Raw genomic sequence first — 18,742 nt, forward strand, 5'->3', positions numbered from 1 at the left:
AGTTTTTCATTTTGTTTTATTGTTTTCTTTCTTTTTAATTTTCATATTTTGTATTTACTTCATAATTTTTTTTTATTATACTCTTGACCTATGCAACTGAATCGAGTTCAGGAACGATGTGGTTAGACCTGATGTCATATTTGAACATGTGAGAAGAGCTTGTAAATGTTGCCATTGTTAATCATGTCACTCACTCCTGAATACAAACTGACATTAAAATTACTCGACCAGTAGGGCAAATAATGTCGGATCCGAAATGTCGGATTAACTGACAAAAACATGCCAGGTTTTATAGATAAACGTGTTCCCACATATCATGGATATAAAGCATATATTTGGCCCACAAGACACCTTACTGGGTCACAAAAGTGACTATGCAACTTAGTATCACAATTAATAGATGCCAGACACAATGATGTTTTTCATGTTGCCAAAAAGTGCATGGTTGCAGGAAATATTTAGCCAAACATCTTTTTCGAACCAGAGAGTTATCCATAAGCTCTGAGCTTTTAAATTCAAGAGGATGTTACACAAAGAGACACTTAACTGATCACAGCTGTAATCCAAAGCTCTGGGACTCAAACAAGCTGTTTTTATCTCCTGTGGGTGACTGGCGAACACGTTTCATGAGGCAACAGGGCAACAATCAGCACATGCTAGTCTTTCTGATCTACAGGCAACATGCATAAAAAAAACAACAATAAGCCAGGTTGGTAAGCAATTTCTGTTTAAGAACTTCCTGTCTGGCTTCCTTTCACCTATAGAATTCAGTACAAAATCGCTCTCATTACCCATCAGTGTTTAAACGGAACCTCACCGGATTATCTGAAGGATCTTCTCATTCCACATTCATCCACCAGATCTCTACGATCACAAGACTGCAACTTCCTCCACCTTCCTCGATCCAGAGTAAGGACCATGGGTGATCGGGCGTTCGCTGTGGCTGCCCTCCGTCTCTGGAACTCCCTCCCAGATTATTTGAGAGCTCAGCAACCACTGGTTGACTTCAAAAGAGGCTTAAAGACTTTTCTATTTAAGCAAGCCTATTCTGCCTCCACATGATTTTATGATGCTGATTTTATCTTTGATTTTAGTTGTACTGTGTAGCACTTTGAGATTTTTGCTAATGAAAAGTGCGGTACAAGTTAAATTTATTATTATTATTATTATTATTATTATTATTATTATTATTATAAGAAGCACAAATCTATTGTCATGTTGGAGAAACCAGATTGAGTTGGGTGGATGGGGGCATAAATACCACAAACAGGAAATCTTCAAAATCTGAAACATTACCATAAAAGCCAACTATAATAGCATAGTTCATTAATAACTATATTAATGAAGAACATTACTGTCGTTCAAGTTCAACTTACGTTAACATTAGGGTCGCTTCACAGGCTTGAACTAAAAATACATTCAACTTAACCTTCCTTTGGCACCTTTCTTCACCTTTTGTCTTCCTCTACTTCAGACTACGTCCTCTAGTTTTCCTTCACTCCTGAGAACTGAACAGTTCAGCGCAGCACAGAGCAGCCAGCATCGCAGGCAGGAACCGGTGGTGTTCATTCTGAAGGTGTGACGGCTTTTATTTTGCTATGACGATTGATTACATGTAGAGGAAACCCTGAGTAGTCAGGTAAGATGGGGTGACATAACAAGGTTCAACTGGTGCTAAGCCCCTCTCTTAGCAGATATGAAAAACACAAGTTGTTCTGTTTGGTGATGATTGTTTTCAGCTGAGCAACAATAACATTTATCCCACTGATATGAGTTAAGTTTTAGTTGGGTAGAGTTTGATAATGATTACCTATAATACCTATAATAAAAGTGGTTGGATTAGAGAAAGTCAACCATCTTTTGCTTCCCAGACAGAGTAATAGAGCAGCAATAAATGTGTTTCCTCCACAGAATGGAAATCTGATAAGCATCAAATTATAAAACTATTACATGCCGGCGCTTGATTATACAGGATGGAGAATAATGGAAACATCTTAATCATATAGCTGAGCTTTATCTCTGGTTTACATCACACAGAGAGTGGCTATTTTTAAAGACATTCACCACTCCTTAAATCTGATGCTTCATTAGAAATTTAGGAACCCTGTTTTTTATAGTTTGTCTTACACAATCTCAGTTGAGTACAACCTCAAATGAGTAAATAGCTTATTTGCACATAAGATAGGTAGATATTTCAATAAAACTATTACTAACTATATTTCAATGTCAGGACCTAGAAATGTAAACAATAAGGTTGTCACTGTCTTTTCTGTATCATGGATATTGAGGACATTTGTGTTTGGTCGATGGTTTTCATTGCTGTAACAATGGTGGAATTGTTCCAATAGTAAAACAGTATATTGTTGCTAATATACTGTTTTACAGTATATTGGCATTATTTTCACAGGTAAAATTGTGTTTTTGTTTTTTGCATTATAAAGTCAATTTACAAGCAGAATTTCCTGACTTTGTGCCAGATATTGTGAAATCCTGCGTTTCAAAACAACCAAAAAATATGTCCTATGCAACTAAACTGACACAAAGTAATTAATCTGATTGTTATTTGGTTAGCAAACTTTTTTCCTACTGTGTCAGTTTCCAATACACTGTAAAAACAGTCAGTAAATCTACGGTAAAAAACGGTAAAAGACCAACAGTTTTTGACCGTCCAAAAACATTTCATTACTGTAGAAATTACATGGAACTACCGTAAGTCAAAACTGCAAAGAAAGTCAGTAAATTTACAATAACAAACGGTAAAAGACCAAAAGTTTTTGACTGTCATATCCAAAAACATTTCATTACCGTAGAAATTATATGGAACTACCGTAAGTCGAAACTGCAAAGAAAGTCAGTAAATTTATGGTAAAAAATTGTGAAATACCAACAGTTACTGACCGTAATATCCAAAACATTTTGTTACCGTAGAAAATACATGGAATTACAGTAAGTCTACACTGCAAAGAAATCCGTAAATCTATGGTAAAAAATGGTAAAATACCAACAGTTACTGACTGTAATATCCAAAGCATTATACTACCGTAGAAAATACGAGGAATTATCGTAACTCAATAAACATATATCCTAAGTAATTTTGACAGTCATGAATGTAGAAAATACAGAAATATATTGTAAAAATATAAGTAATTGTAAAGCTCATAGAAAAATATTGTAATGCCAGCAGTTAATTACCCTAAACTTATCAGTACTAATCAGCCAAAATTACAAATTTTGCTGATATTTATATCTACAATGTAAAACCGTAAACGAGACTACAAAAGTAATTTTTTTTACAAAGAACAGAATGCTGGTGTGATATTTTGGTTTCTTTTTTAATAATGCCTTTAATACACCAAACTGAAATCTCAACAGTTGTTGATCTGGCAAAGCAAACTCCTACAGCCAACGCCACCATCATATTTGATTAAATGATGCATTTGAGATTAATTTCATGCTGACCATAGATTTCATATACATTAAGAGAACTGTATGTTAGCCCCTCTTGCTTGGATGAAGCTAAAGTTGGTTTCCAATTGCTGCTTCCAATTTGGGGAATGGTTAAAGGGCAATTCCATCTAATTTTTCACTACCATCAGCATTTTTCTTTACTCTAGCTAAAACACTATAACACCTAGACTCTTCAAATGTGGACTAGATTATTCTCAACTAATATCAGAATATTTAAAAGCAAGTGTGGGATTTGTGAAACTTTTATCTGATGTGTGAAACTTCAATAAAGAACAATTCTAGTGTTATCCAAAATCATAAAAGTTGTGAAGTCACCCTTCATTGAAGTTTCACAAATCCCACACTTGGTTTTAAATATTGTGCTATTAGTAGAGAAGAGTCTAGAGAGTTTTTCATTTTGTTATTTGTTAGTTGAACGTGGCTCAGGATACTGTGGTGTCCTGAACTCAACACAGTAAAGTCACAGTGTGCTAGCTAAGGCTGCTAACCAGCAGGTGCTAGCTCAGGTTGCTGAGAGCCCAGAAGGCCTGGTCCTTGTCAGGATGCGGCTACTGTCTCTGAAATCAAGTTTCTGCTATTTTTGAGTGTTCAGGAGGAGAAGGAGAAGGACAACACATCTCTGCATCACAGGTGAGTCCCTTTCACGGTTTTAACTGAAGTTAGCTAACTTTAGCCAACAGATAAAAAAATGTGTAATTTCTGAGCCATGCTGTTCATGTACATGCACTGCAGCTAGATATTTTTACTATATAGAACACTTAATTTTCCCAAACGCAACAATTCCATTAATGTTTCTGTAAGAACGACTGCATAGATTATATTTCTGGTCTACTTTAGACTGCATGTGCTTAAAGTTATTGTTAATGGCAGAATCAACTTTTTCAAGTTTGGTTCAGTAATTCATTTGAATTACTTTGAGTGTGAAATGTTCATGCATGCAAGTTCATGCATGCATGCAATGTGAAGAACACATTAGCTTTTGTTTCAATACTTTGGCAATACTTAGAAGTAAGTATAAAGCTTGGCATCAGAGCTAATATTTAATATTTTCCTTTGACCTGTTGACTCTCACCTCCAAAATACTTGCACTAAAGTCACTGGGTCCATGACAGTTGAAGGGTTTTAAGATAAGGAAATTTAAATATTAATATTTGACAGTTTTTCTCAGTTTGGGTGCATTTCTGAGAACGGAATTGAAATTCTTAAAACTACCTGTTCAATCTTCAAATTACTGTCAGTTCTGCACATCAAAAAATGAGTTTCTCATTCCTTTTGCAAGTTTTGCTTTTGTACATCATGTAACTGATTATGTGCATTTCTCTGCTTTTCCCCCGTTGTAATTTGCTAAACGTGTCTGTGTTGAATTCTCAACTTCCAAAACAGCATAAGTTCATTGTGTAAGTCTTAACATGCATAAGTCTTAAAGTTGTCATAATGTCAATCATATTTTAATTAATTAATATTCGATTATTTTCTAAATCTGTCCTGAATTGGTAAATTGCTCCCAAGTGAGTCCTGAGTTTCTCTAACAGGTCAATGTATGAACCATTAGCTCAACCAACGATCAACCAGTTTTCTGAAAACAGATTGAAGGTGCATCTGTGAACCATCAGTTGGCAACAATATGGTCTATATAGCCAGAACACAACACAATGTTACATTTCTGAGAACTGATGAACAAGTATCTGGACAGAGTGAACAGCCAGAGAGAAGAAGAGGAGTGAGTCTGAGGAGGAAATAGTTGGGAGGAAAGCAGAAGAAGAGTCAGAAGAGGCTGAGGACATCTGCCAGTTTCCATCAGTCCAACATCAGGATATGGTATGAATGGTACAAGTACAGCTTAGTCCACATGCTTCTGACTCTCCACAGGTTATTGACTACATTGCAGCTTACTTTAGCATTCATGCTAATTTTTTAGCATCAGAACCCTGGGTCCAAACTGACGGGCACACTTTGGCAGGCCCCATTTAAATTTCTTCAGGAATTTTTTTCTAGTTGGGGCCTGGCCATAGCAATGCATAGGGAGAGGCCTCCATGCATTGCATGGCAGGCACCTATTGTTCTACACCAGGGGTGTCCAAAGTCGGTCCTCGAGGGCCGGCATCCTGCATGTTTTAGTTCTCTCCCTGGTTTTACACACCTGCATCAAATGATGGCTTATTAGAGGCCTAAGCAGAACACTGACTTGATGAGGTTGTTACAACCACTAGGGAGAGAAGTAAAACATGCAGGATGCCGGCCCTCGAGAACCGACTTTGGACACCCCTGTTCTACACCCAATAGAATGTCTCTTTATTGGGGCCTGCCCATAGCAATGCATAGGGAGAGCAGTGACAGGTCAGTCACTGCCTCCATGCATTGCATGGCAGGCACCTATTGTTCTACACCTAATAGAATGTCTCTTTATTGGGGCCTGCCCATAGCAATGCATAGGGAGAGCAGTCACTGCCTCCATGCATTGCATGGCAGGCACCTATTGTTCTACACCCAATAGAATGTCTCTTTATTATTATAGCTTATTTATTATTCTTCCATTACCGTTAATGCGGCTCGTACCTCTGCGAGAAACCCCACAAAAGTGGTATCAAAACGTGCGGCTCGATCCCGGCATTGGAGCTATTATTTTTATTGGGATTCTGTGTAAAAATGATGACATAAATTGAGAAAAACGAAAAAACTTGAGTCTGAGGAACTCACAGCATCACTAAGATTTCTCTCTGAAACACACACACAGGACAGTGGAGGTCTGACTCCAAAACTCTGTTTAACTCCCCCTCACAGGCACAAATAGAGGCCTATTGATCTCAAAGTTGGTCATGAAATAGATACACATGCCTGCTCCTGTAAAATGTTTTCAAAATTTTCCTAGGGCTTATGGTTTTTTGTCAGGGTCCTGGAGACCGACGCTGGGTGTCTCACAAGTATAGAAACCTGACTATCTGACAGAGAGAGCCAGCCCAGGTGCAGATCATTAATTACCATAGCAACGGGTCCTAGACAGAGGCAGTGAGTATTCCCACAGCGCTGAATCAGATCTCACAATGTATTGTGGGAAGAATACATATTTCCTGTGACTATTCATGTTTTGCTTACATAAAATTATTACTTCTCTGAATTTTTGAGTGTAAATTAAAATCCTTAGTATGAAAATTGATCTTTTTTTTTTAGAAATTAACAATTACCGACTTTCTTCATGTTTTTTTTATTTATTTTGGAACCATGAGTGAGAACCACACGTGCGAAGCTTATAGTCGTCGGTCTCGGATTAAATTTCACTGACTTGGGGTTTATACCTTGCTTTTCAGTGGTGATTAATATCATCTTAATATACCTGATAATATTTACACTTACTCTGTGCTAGTTGTGGGTTAAGTATCTCAGACCTGCATATATCTGTTTCTCACGGCAAATTTGAAACGCTTTGTTTAAAGTGATGGGCACACTTTCGCAGGCCCCTTAAAATTTTCTAGTATTATTTATTTTTCTTCCGTCACCGTTAATGCAGCTCGTACCACTGCGTGCAACCACACAAATGTGGCATCAAAAATTGCGGCTCGATTCCGAGAAGGGAGCTATTACTTCTGGTGGGATTTGGAGTTACCATGACAACATAAATTGCAAAAGAAGACCCTTTAAAACTCCATTCAAGTCAATGGACCGAGACGACGGAAAATCCGAAAAAAAAGAAAAAAAAAACTATTTTTGAAGAATTTCTGTGTCGTCATGATTTGACGTAGAAATTCCATTCAAATTTCAGTTTGTAGATACGTCCGTGATTTCTTCTAAAGCAGTGGTGGGAAGTAACGAAGTACAAGTACTTCGTTACTGTACTTAAGTACAATTTTCATGTATCTGTACTTTACTTAAGTAGATTTAAAAATTGATATTTTCTACTTTTACTCCACTACATTTTACAGTAAGTATCTGTACTTTCTACTTCACTACATTTCTACAAATGTGTCTCGTTACTCGTTACATCGCGTTGTGCTTTTTTCCGTTAAAATGTGAAGTTCAGGGTCTTAAGGTGGCACCATAAAATCCAAGCAATAAAGTGACTTAGTGTCTGTTGTCACCCATCGCCTCCACCTTTACTGGCACACGGAGCTCCAGACATGCGCAGTGGTTTCCTCTGAGGGGGAGAAGATGTCTGTCTAATCGTCAGTAATATAATAGCGCTGCATAAATCATAGATATGGCGACATGTAAAATAAGCAGTGCTTCGCTTTCCTTTCACAGACGGTGGGGACTTCGTCCAACTTTTAGCGTCACTTGGAAGTAAAGCTTAAAGAAAGGTAAGCTCCGTGGACGTGATGCTAGCAAAGCTAGCTGTACTGAGACACATGTTGCATCTGGATGAAAACAAGTTGTCACTCATGCGCTGAATTATTGTGTGGAGGTGTTGAATGAGGTGTGTTGAGAAAATAAATTTAAAATGAGCTAGTTTTAAAACTTAACATGTCTTGATTCAAATGGCTTAATTGTGGTTTTGAAATTAGTAATGTATTCTGACTTTTTGACCTTTAATTTACCTGTAGTTACAGCAGATGGTTTGCTAGGATCGTTTGAACTGCCTTTTGTCTGTGTGGGAAAACAATACAGTAGAAGTTGTAGCTTTTCACACTCATCTGTGAAAGGCCATAAACACGGAAGGGGTTTCTGGCTTGAGAGAGGGTCAGAGATAGTTCCTGGTTGGAGGAGCAAAGATACGCCTTATTTGAATAAATTAAAGAAAAGAAGATAAAACTTTCTACACAGAAGTAACAAATTAGATTTGCTCTTGCAACTCTCAAAAGATGTCTTTGCACGTCTTTGCTTTTCTTCTTCTTTCCATTTATCTCAGGTAAATGAATGTATGTCTCCGTTGTTCTGCAGTTTCTGGTGTAAGTTTATGCATTGTCTTATATTAGATTAAACGCTGTAATTCTGTGACGTCAACACGCATTGTTGTTTTCCTTGTGGCTACACGTGGCCTGCCGAGAGGACCTGGGTTCCAGAGGAAGAGAGAGCCAGACTTTTTCCAAAGTTAACCAATTTAGAATTTCTTCTTTAACAGGTGTCGCACATATGGGACAACGCTGTGACCAAAGTGCAATATAGTAATATGACATCCAGGAACGATCCGATTCTTCCGGACGGATCTTTACTAAGTCCTATAGGACTTCCATGTCCTCCCCTGCCAGTTGGATTTCTTTCAAAATAAAAGCCACTAGTGGCAAAAAAAAAAAAAAAAAAAAAAAAAAGTTCATGTTATGTTAGGACAGGAGACAAGATGTTTCCTTCCCTGAAATTATGATGCATAGAATCAAATATCTAAGTCTAAACTATGTTACAGAGTAAACACAATGAAAACATGCTTGATCTGTGGCATTGTTCATTAAAATGGCACATTACTGATGTATTAAAATTAAATATGATCAGTTCACTTAATGATATTAGCGATTAGGTATTATTCAGCAAGTACTTTTACTTTTAATACTTAAGTATTTTTAAAATCCAGTACTTTTTTACTTTTACTTAAGTAAAATGTTAATGTGGTACTTTTACTTGAGTACATTTTTGTCTGTGTATTTGTACTTTTACTTAAGTACATTTTTTGAGTACTTTCTCCACCACTGTTCTAAAGTAAAGACAGTATATCGATACGAATTACGGTTTCTCCACATTTTGTCTCCAAGCGACCCAAAGTTTTCGATTTTTGTAAAATCCGCTAGAGTGTGGGAGAGAGTGGATTTCTGACCCCAAAATAATTTCTAACTCGCCCTCACGGCCAGAAATATCGCCCGATTTGCCTAAAAGTCGGTCAGGACATAGATATGCATGCCTGCTCCGGTAAAATGTTTTCAAAATGTCCCTAGGGCTTATGGTTTTCTGTCCAGGTGCTTCCGATCGATGTCACGCGACAGGACAAACTCACGCTCAGACTCATGTTTTTCCATATATTTCTGAAAAATGTCAGACCTCAGCACATATTATCTTTCTCTCATCGCTGTTAATACTGAGTGAGGTAGAGATATGAATCGCGGGAATATCGTAAACGACAAATAGCCCTCTCATACGCTTCAAACAGTTTTCAAATACGTGTCACAGTTCCTGAACGGGAAGGAGTTGTTCGAAGTGCTTTTTTTGTGAGAAACAGGCTGGTTTAAACAGAGAATTCTCTCACGCTCTGTGCCACCAACAGGTGCAGGGCATTAATTACTGTAGAAACAGAACACAGAGCAGAGGAGCTGCTTAGGACTACAAACACGCCACCATTGTAGTTCTATCTATGGCCAAGACTCAGTTAAAAGAGAGACCTGCGCAGAATGTCAGAACTACAACATGGCGGAACTGTCTATTACTAAAGAGGAGGACTTAGCTGGTATTCTGCACTACTTGTGTTTTGAGCATTATATAACTGATTTAACCCAATCAGTTATATAACTGGGATTAGTGTGGCCATTTCAAATGAAGCTTACTGGAAATTTCAAAATAAAAGCCTTGACAATTTTTACATCATGTAATTGCTCTTTTGGCCATTAGATAACTGGTTTAATCAAACCACTGTTACACATGAGATTAGTCTTGCCATTTCAAACGAAGCTTATGAAAAATTTGAAAATAAAAGCCTTGACAATTTTTATATCATGTAATTGCTCTTTTTTGCATTAAATAACTGTTTAAGAAAACCACTGTTACACATGGGATTAGTGTTGCCATTTCAAATGAAGCTTACTGAAAGTTTCAAAATAAAAGCCTCATTAATCCCCTCCGGTAAGTGCACCGCTGAAGGCGGTGCAATTACATTAGCTTTAATAATCTTTTTCCCTCGAGTTAGTGCACTGCCATAGGCGGTGCAATAATATGAGCCTTTATTAGCATTTTCTCTCAAGTTATGGCACTGGCTTGCGCAAGCCAGTGCATTAGCACCAAAGGTGAACTGGTGAGAATCGTCGATGAACTCAGTTCTTTATCCATATACGATCTTTGTCTATTCCCCATGTCCACTGCAGCATCGTTGGAATCTTTTGGGTTGAGTGTGGGGCCGCAGTCGAATCAGAATCCCGAGTTGTGAGTAAACGGATCTTGTTGCTTTCTTGTGCAGCGAGTAGTCTTCATCGTCCCGGGGTATCAGCACGCAGCCCTCCGTTGATTCTGCATCTCCATGTGTGCTTGACTTGAACGCTGAAGAACAAAGAATCCCGATCCTTCTGTCTGGTGTCTTTATTTCTTGTCAGCAGCCACACAACTTTCCTCACGTACGTTTTTCCTTGACGTCAACTGCCTTTTGGTTGGCCTCAACCTTCAGACGAACTTGCCTTTTCCTTGGAACTGTACTTTCTGAAGTTCTCTGTTTGCCTTCTGCACCCGTTTCCTTCATGCATCTCAAAAATCCCACTTCCTGTTTCTTCCGTACTGACTGCTTGGACCGATGATCTCATATCCATCACAGTCTTGGTGACATGATGTCTGCCTTGGTCACCTCCGCTCTCCTATCAGTTCCTCTTTCTCCCTGACCTTTCTCCTACCATCTACCTCCAACACAACTTCAGTGACCTTTAACTACAGCTACACATTTCATACCATTTCAAGTTCAATGTCAAAATCACATTTATAACCTTTTAGTTTCTCTGATTTAGCATTCATTTATAATTTTATAATAACCATTACTTGTTAGTTACTCTTATTATAGTCATAATGTGAGTTATTACAGACATTTCTGAAAAGAAACCAAGAATAATCCATTATTCTAATTATTTGATACCAAAGTTACAGTTACTTGTTTCATCTGTAAGTACTTCCATAAGTATAAGAGTAAGTGTTAAATATTCTTATAATCAAACCAACATCAACCACTGGTTAAACCAATATTAATTATTGGTTTAATCATAAGTTATCATTAACTTAAGTATTTTACTCTGGGTTTTATCCAATTACTCAAAATGTTTAGATTTTATTCTTTAAACCTTTAATGCTCAAAATGAGCAATCTGAACTATTTTTATTCACTGCAGGCTGGAAACTTCCTCTTTCTTCAGGAAACCTGCTCTTCCTGTTCCATGACTCTCTTTCTGTCTGATTATGATTTTTTATGATTAAATAGAAAAAAGTAGAATTAAAGCAAAGTTTGCAGGACACAATAACAACACACACAACCAGATTAATTTTATTACTGTCTGACTCTACTGTTGGGTCTTGATGTCACCTGTGTAATTACTTTTAAAGATAACTTTATTTATTGTTATTATTTAACTAAAATCTCCAGCATGGGGAAGTGGGATGAGCTCGACTTTTCTCGACACCCCCTCCTCGAGGTCAGACCTTTCACATGCTGGGAACCCAACACCCTCCGCCAGGTCTGCGTCTTCATCCCCTGGAAAGAGAAGATGGTCCACTGGGATGTGAAGATCCTCCATCGTGACAAAAGACTCAGCAGTCTGGGATGTGAAGATGCAGATCCTCAGTCGTCACCAAGGCCACAGCAGCTTGGGATGTGAAGACACAGATCCTCAAAACTCCACTGCTCTTTGACACCCCCTCCTTGGAGTTTTGATGTCTCCCAGGAAGTGACGAATGTCGAAGAGAACCCAGGTTGCTCTGATCCTTTAACAGTGACAAAAAAAATCCTCAGCTGGATGAACGGCTCTTCAGGATGTGGAAGATTCCTTAAGGACAGGTCGATGGGTTGATGGGCTGAGGCAGAAACCTCCCCCACTCCCCCCCAAAAATCTGGAAGTTCAGCAGAGCAAAGCAAAAAGCATAAGCAGCATGACAGCATGACAGCAAGCAGCATTAAGGGAGGTCATTAAGGAGTTGTCAGAGGCAACAGGAATTGTCCAATTTCAAAACTGCAGTCTTTGGGCTTCCTCATCAAAACTTACAGCGCTGAATATCCAGGACAGGTGCTCTGAACATCAGGATGAAACAGTTGCCAGGTCCTGGGAGGAAAGTGTTGACCCTTCCCCTTCCAGGTGTTGGGTGTGACTTTAATGCTTTGTTGCAGGATTGATCTTGGTGGTTGTCTATGACGCCACTCCTTCCTCACGACTTCAGTCCCTTTTCCAGTTTAATCCATCCGTTTGTGACAGGAGTTCTTCTTTAGCATAATCCAATTTCTTCAGGGCCCTCCCAGTCAAAGCCTTGAAGTTATTCTTCTGATTACAACCACTCCTTTTATCGTGGCCAGTTCGATATAGTGTGGAATGTTACATGATCCGCTGGCCATTTTACCGGCTTCTGGTTACTTTAGTTAGGAACTGGCTTCAATTGCTCAACTCCTTGGATCCCCTTCCTCTCTAGCAATACTGTATTCCTGTCCAGTATTTGCTTCACGGTGTCTGATGTTTCAAACTTTGGTTTCACTGCTGCGTTCACAGGCTGTTCTCTAGCTTTTACCCACACTCTCTGTCCCACACGAAATGGCACTTTGGGCGTCAGCTTCTCCTTTTTGTCGTTGGAGCCCCGCCCTGCTTCCTTCGTGGTGAACAGTCGTTGGTTGAGCTCCGTTGACGGGGCGGGTCTACCAATCCGACGTCTGTCGTTTAGGGCCTGCCCAATTTCAATTTCCACCGCCTTGGTGCTCCAGCTGTTGGTGTTAGCATTTTTAGCTATCCAGTTCTTAACCAGTCCAATGGTGCGTTCAACTATCCCGTTGGCTTGCGGGGTGTAGGGCGGCGAGTAAACTCGCATGTCAAGTTCTTTTCTAAACTGTGCAACTTCCTCACTTGAAAAGGGATGGATGACCCCATGCAGACTCTTAATGACAGGGATTTTACTCGAAGGACCAAACAGTTTTCCTTGCTTTTACTTCCATTTATTTCAGTGTATGGACATGTTCACCATTGATCCAGAGGATGCAGGTAAAAACCTTTAAACAAACCCAAAAAATAATAATTACTAATTCGTCTAAATTAATTTCACTTAGATGCAAATTATATAAATAATACCAAGCAACCCATCACATATTAAACATACAAAATAATCAAAATTAAATACACAAGTAACTAAACTTATGTTTACTTGACTTTAAAGTGCATTTCAGGTTAATATTTACATTTCATACACATACATTTCTTAACATACAACATCTACTTCTCAACATTAATAATAAATATTTATTATAAATTTAGCTTTAAATTATTCTTTGCAGTTGATGGTAAATTAATTAACAGTTGAACTTGATACCCAAATCCATTTCATCAATACAACAATCAACTTAATCATAAAAATCCATCAATCAATGAACGGCAAGCGTCGCCGCTGCAATCCACCACTTCAGCTCAGCTGTCACTAATGATCCGATTGGCCAAACTGGATTGTAGACAACTTTATGGTCCGATCTCATAACAACACAGTTTATGTCTTACCGGCTGCCTCTCTGCTCATCTAAAAGATCATCCAGTTGTACACAGGTTGACTAGGATCTGTGATTCAAAAAGTCCCAAACTCCTGTCCTCTTTGTTGGCGGCTTTAACTTCCGTCTTCTCTCTTTTTTTCCTTGTCCGTCCCTCTTTTAGGTCCGTGTGGAAGCGCATGACCTTTTTTTTTTTTTTCTTCTTTTCTTTTTCCTTTCTGATTTGACTTCACACTCGCATTACCCCAAACTTCTGACACCATTGATCTGATCCACCTGTGAGTTAGGGAAATGTGTCCCATTATCCGTCCGCAGTTCCTTCGGGATTCCCAGGGCACTGCACACCTGCTCCAGCATGCCGACAACGCTGCTGCCGTTTGCTTTCCTGGCCGCTTTCATGATGACGAATCCCGACATAGAATCCACAAGCACCAGGAGGTATCTCTCACCTTTCCTCCCATTCACCCCCATGGGGCCTGCCACATCCAAGCAGATTGAGCCCCAGGGGACGGTGCTCTTGATGGTCAACCCCTCCATCCACTGCCCTTGGCGGCCTGCGTTGTATTGACCACATACCTCGCAGCCCCTTAGCACGCGTTGGACCTCTCTCACCGGGATCCACAGGTTTTGTTCCACCAGTTCCTCACGTGTAGGTCGTACGCCTGCATGTCCCAAGGCCTCATGCATGCCTCGCACGACCTCTTCCACATGTTCTTCTGGGACTTCCCGTCCTCTGGGAGTACTGTCCCACTTCTCGATTCCGACAAAGACAACCTTTCTTGATCCACTTTTCTTGCTCACTTCCACTGGATGCCGAACCACCACAAGACAGGTCCCATAGTTGTAGCGGGTGCAGTTGTAGTGGTTTTTCATCTGCAGCATCATCTTCAGGTGTTCTTTCAGTTGTTTTGATTGGTGCCATAATGGTACTGATGAAACATCCTTTGGTTCACTTGAGTCCATGTCTCGAATCCCTCTCCATACAGAATCACTCTCACTGGGGCTGACTGGAGCAGGGATTTAGACAGGGATTGTTCTTCTTTTCTCTGGCTTTGCCCTCCTGGGCCTTGATCATCACTTCCTCGTGGGATTGCTTCGATCTCTTGGACGTACGACCGCGCGTCGTCCTCCTCTTTCTCCATGTTGTCTTTGTCCTCGACTTGCCTGACCCCAAAGCCTCTCTAGGGCCCTTAGAGCAGGGATGGGTTCAATCTACTTTGGCTACTAGCTACACTGTTTGGACGTGGTCACTGTCCACAGTGAGCTCCCCTCACCCACACGCCGTGTAGTTACTGAGGCCTTTCAGTCACCAACACTCTACCCTTGTAGAGCTGCTACTCTAAGCAGGTTATTCAGAACTCTCCTCCTGTAACCCGCCTACTTTCCTAGGGCTCCGCCTCTTCTAAAGAGTCGGAGCCCACCCAGGGATGCCACTTATGTTAATTCACAGTTATTACAGACATTTCTGAAAAGAAACCAAGAATAATCCATTATTCTAATTATTTGATACCAAAGTTACAGTTACTTGTTTCACCTGTAAGTACTTCCATAAGTATAAGAGTAAATGTAAAATATTCTTATAATCAAACCAACATCAACCACTGGCTAAACCAATATTAATTATTGGTTTAATCATAAGTTATCATTATTAATTTAAGTATTTTACTCTGGGTTTTATCCAATTACTCAAAATGTTTAGATTTCATTCTTTAAACCTTTAATGCTCAAAATGAGCAATCTGAACTATTTTTATTCACTGCAGGCTGGAAGCTTCCTCTTTCTTCAGGAAACATGGTCTTCCTGTTCCATGACTCTCTTTCTGTCTGATTATGGTTTTTTATGATTAAATAGAAAAAAGCAAAGTTTGCATAACACACACAACCAGATTAATTTTATTACCGTCTAACTCTACTTTTGGGTCTTGATGTCACCTGTGTAATTAGTTTTAAAGATAACTTTATTTATTGTTATTATTAAACTAAAATCTCCAGCATGGGGAAGTGGGATGAGCTCGACTTTTCTCGACACTCTCCACAAGTTATTGACTACATTGAAGCTTTATTTAGCATTAATGCTAATTTTTAGCATCAGAACGCTGGGTCCAAACCGACAGGCACACTTTAGCAGGCCCCAGTTATTTTCTAGTTGAAAAATATTGTTATTATTGTTGTTGTTACTAATAGCCTGGAATAATCCTATTTTCTGAGAAAAGTGATTTTATTTTTCAATATCTGTAAGGCACTTTCATCAAACTAAAATGAAATATGCATTTGAAAAATATCACTGTATAATAAAGACAAAATCTTTGTGTCCAACTACTGTGATGTTCTAATATAATATCATATTGAACTTGCAGCAGAGGGCGCCAAAGTTCATTTTAGAATTGTTTTATTTACTTCTAACAGGCAGAAAGACAATAATAAAAATACTCAATTATTCCAACAAATAAGTCCAGATTTGTGCTATTATTTCCACAATCCACAGCCACGTTCATCACAAGCTGCTTTTCTTTTCTCCCTTTTCTCTCTTCATAGTTGACTTATCAACTACAAAGTAGTTCCATCTTTTGAAATCCAATGTTGATTTCCTCTCATTCAACTTTCATGTCTGTATTCAGTTTCTTTGTATTAAGAATGCTGAGCCTCCTGGAGCAGATATTCAGTTCAAGAGTTTAAAAAGTAAAAGTCAGTAAGAAAGCATAAAGGAACACCAGACAGTTTCTCTATCGATTCATCTATCTTCCTTACAGTTTCTCTTTTTCTCTTGGAGCGCTAAGAACCACAAGTCACCAAACGTCTAGCCACAATTTTCATCCCAGGCTCCCCCGCCCCAAAAAGAAAACTTAAATTATTTGGAAAAAAATTTCCTGTTAGCCCTTGAATTCTGTCAAAACAGAGTATCTAATGTCTGTGGATAGCAGTTAATAGCAGCTTTGAGCTTTATACACTCCGGTTTGAACATTAGAGTTTATTTCTCATGACATGTTCCACTTTCTCACACAGCAGGAAGAAAAAGGCATCCCAGGCGCGTCTGCATTTCTGAGCCTTCAGTTTGACCATCAGATTTTTTTTTTTTTTTTTTTTTTGCAGGGTGGTTTTGCCACATTCCTCATTTTTTCAGCTTTTTTCATATTTGCACTGACTCATAAGTGGAAAAACCCTCCAAGTGAATGAATATTTTTGTGAGCAATGAAAGTGTTTTGGCCAGTAACCAGATCTTATAATGTATCCTATGCTAAAACCACAGACTCCACTGGGGAATTTGGTGCTTTTAAACTGCAGAAATATATTTCCTGAACTGTGTGAATATGAGTCAAAACAGCTAATGCCTCAAGATGTGGAGGCATTAGATATGCCTCATGGAGGAGCTCATGACTAGTTAGCTCTCTAATCTTTTCTTAAAATTTGTTTGGTGGCCCACACTGGTTTTATGAAAAGCATCAGCAGAAATGGCCCCAGTTTGTAAAAACAAAGTTTCTTCGAATTTCCCTTGAGTATAGTGAAAGACAAATCTTTTCAAGGCTAACAGGCTACTTTACATTGACACGAAACAGCAAAGGAGGTCTAAAGGTGATCTACTGTGGAATACTTAAGACTGCCTCTAAAAATCATTATAACTATTGTAATTGTTCAAACACCAAAGATACTTTAGGCTGCATTAATATGCTCAGTAGAAACAATTGTAGCACTAACACTAGCACAAAAGCTTCCTTGTTGCCTATCTTTGGGGAACAGCCAACCAACACCAAAGAAAGTAAAAGGCTTTCCTAGATCGGCTGGTTTTAAAATGGTCAGCGTGTCAAGTACAGGGTTTCCCCCAGTGTATGGTGGACCGCCATGCTTTACTAGTGCCACCACCAGGCTCATGCCTTCTTTACGTTTTTAGGAAAACAAATAAAACAAAACAAAACAAAAAAAAAAAAATTTTTTCTTTTTTTTTTTAAAGCCGGATTGCAAGCGTCTCTGTTGCTCTGAGTGTTTCACTGGCGGAGCAGATTTATTTCCAAAAGATATGTTTATAGAAGATAGGTTTATAATTGATGCATTTAAAGCCGGACCAATCACACCGCCTCTGCGCGTGGCCTCGCGCGCAGCAGCAGCTGGATTAAGTTTACCTCAACGCGGATCCCGCGCGCCTCGTTTCACTCAAACTGGACACAGGCTGACCTGTATGGATATTTACATCAACCCCCTGTGATAATTGTTTCTTTCCAGAGTTTTTGATCAAGCTAGGAGTTTAAACCCACCGCGTTAGCTCTGGTTGTGTAGCTCTACGTGAACAGCGGGAATAACTTGTAGTCGCGCTTTCAGAGGTGCGTTGAGCGAGCGGTGAGAATGATTTTTATTTATGGACCAAGAATTTTATGCAGCTTTTCCATCTCAACATGCTGCCCAGCGCCTGGCTCTGTCTGCGCTGATGAAGTTTATGTCTGTGTTCCCACTGGTTTGTTAGTGGTCAATGAACCAGCGCTAACCTCATCACGCAAGTTCAGCCTGGTGAGGAGCTTTCGCGCTCGCCTCGCAGTCACGCATCACGCTGATTTTATATTATTTTATTATTATTTTTCCTGTTACATGAAGCATCAAACCATACCAAATGCTTTGTCCATTTAGTCAGCCAGTCAGTTAATGAGCGCGGCCGGAGGAAAATCTGAGAAACTTGTTGTAGTATATAAAACAGATCTATTTACTTCAGCGGAACCACTCCCCTAGCTACTGACTTATCTAGAGGTTATCCGCCAGTGTATTGATATGTGTAACGTTGAGACTAAAGTGAAACTCAGTAAAGAAGTCACGTTCATTTTACCTTCGAGTTGAATCCTTCTTTTAAATATACTATGTTGGAGTAAAGACACAACACTTGTCCTGTAAACACGACCAACCAAAATAGTTTGTGTCCCCTTGTTACAAACTCAACAGACACGAAATGGAAGAGCTTGATT

The 18,742-nt window shown here is 39.2% G+C and overlaps 1 protein-coding gene across 1 annotated transcript in view; it reads right to left on the reverse strand.

Annotated features, from left to right (window-relative positions):
• LOC106909478 (uncharacterized) overlaps positions 1–18,742 on the reverse strand; it is a 37,649-nt gene that overhangs the window by 8,069 nt on the left and 10,838 nt on the right. The gene's annotated exons all lie outside the window — the stretch shown is intronic.

The sequence above is a fragment of the Poecilia mexicana genome, unplaced genomic scaffold (assembly GCF_051168715.1).
Source record: "Poecilia mexicana isolate PSO_F unplaced genomic scaffold, ASM5116871v1 scaffold_2, whole genome shotgun sequence".
Classification (NCBI taxonomy): Eukaryota; Metazoa; Chordata; class Actinopteri; order Cyprinodontiformes; family Poeciliidae; genus Poecilia; species Poecilia mexicana.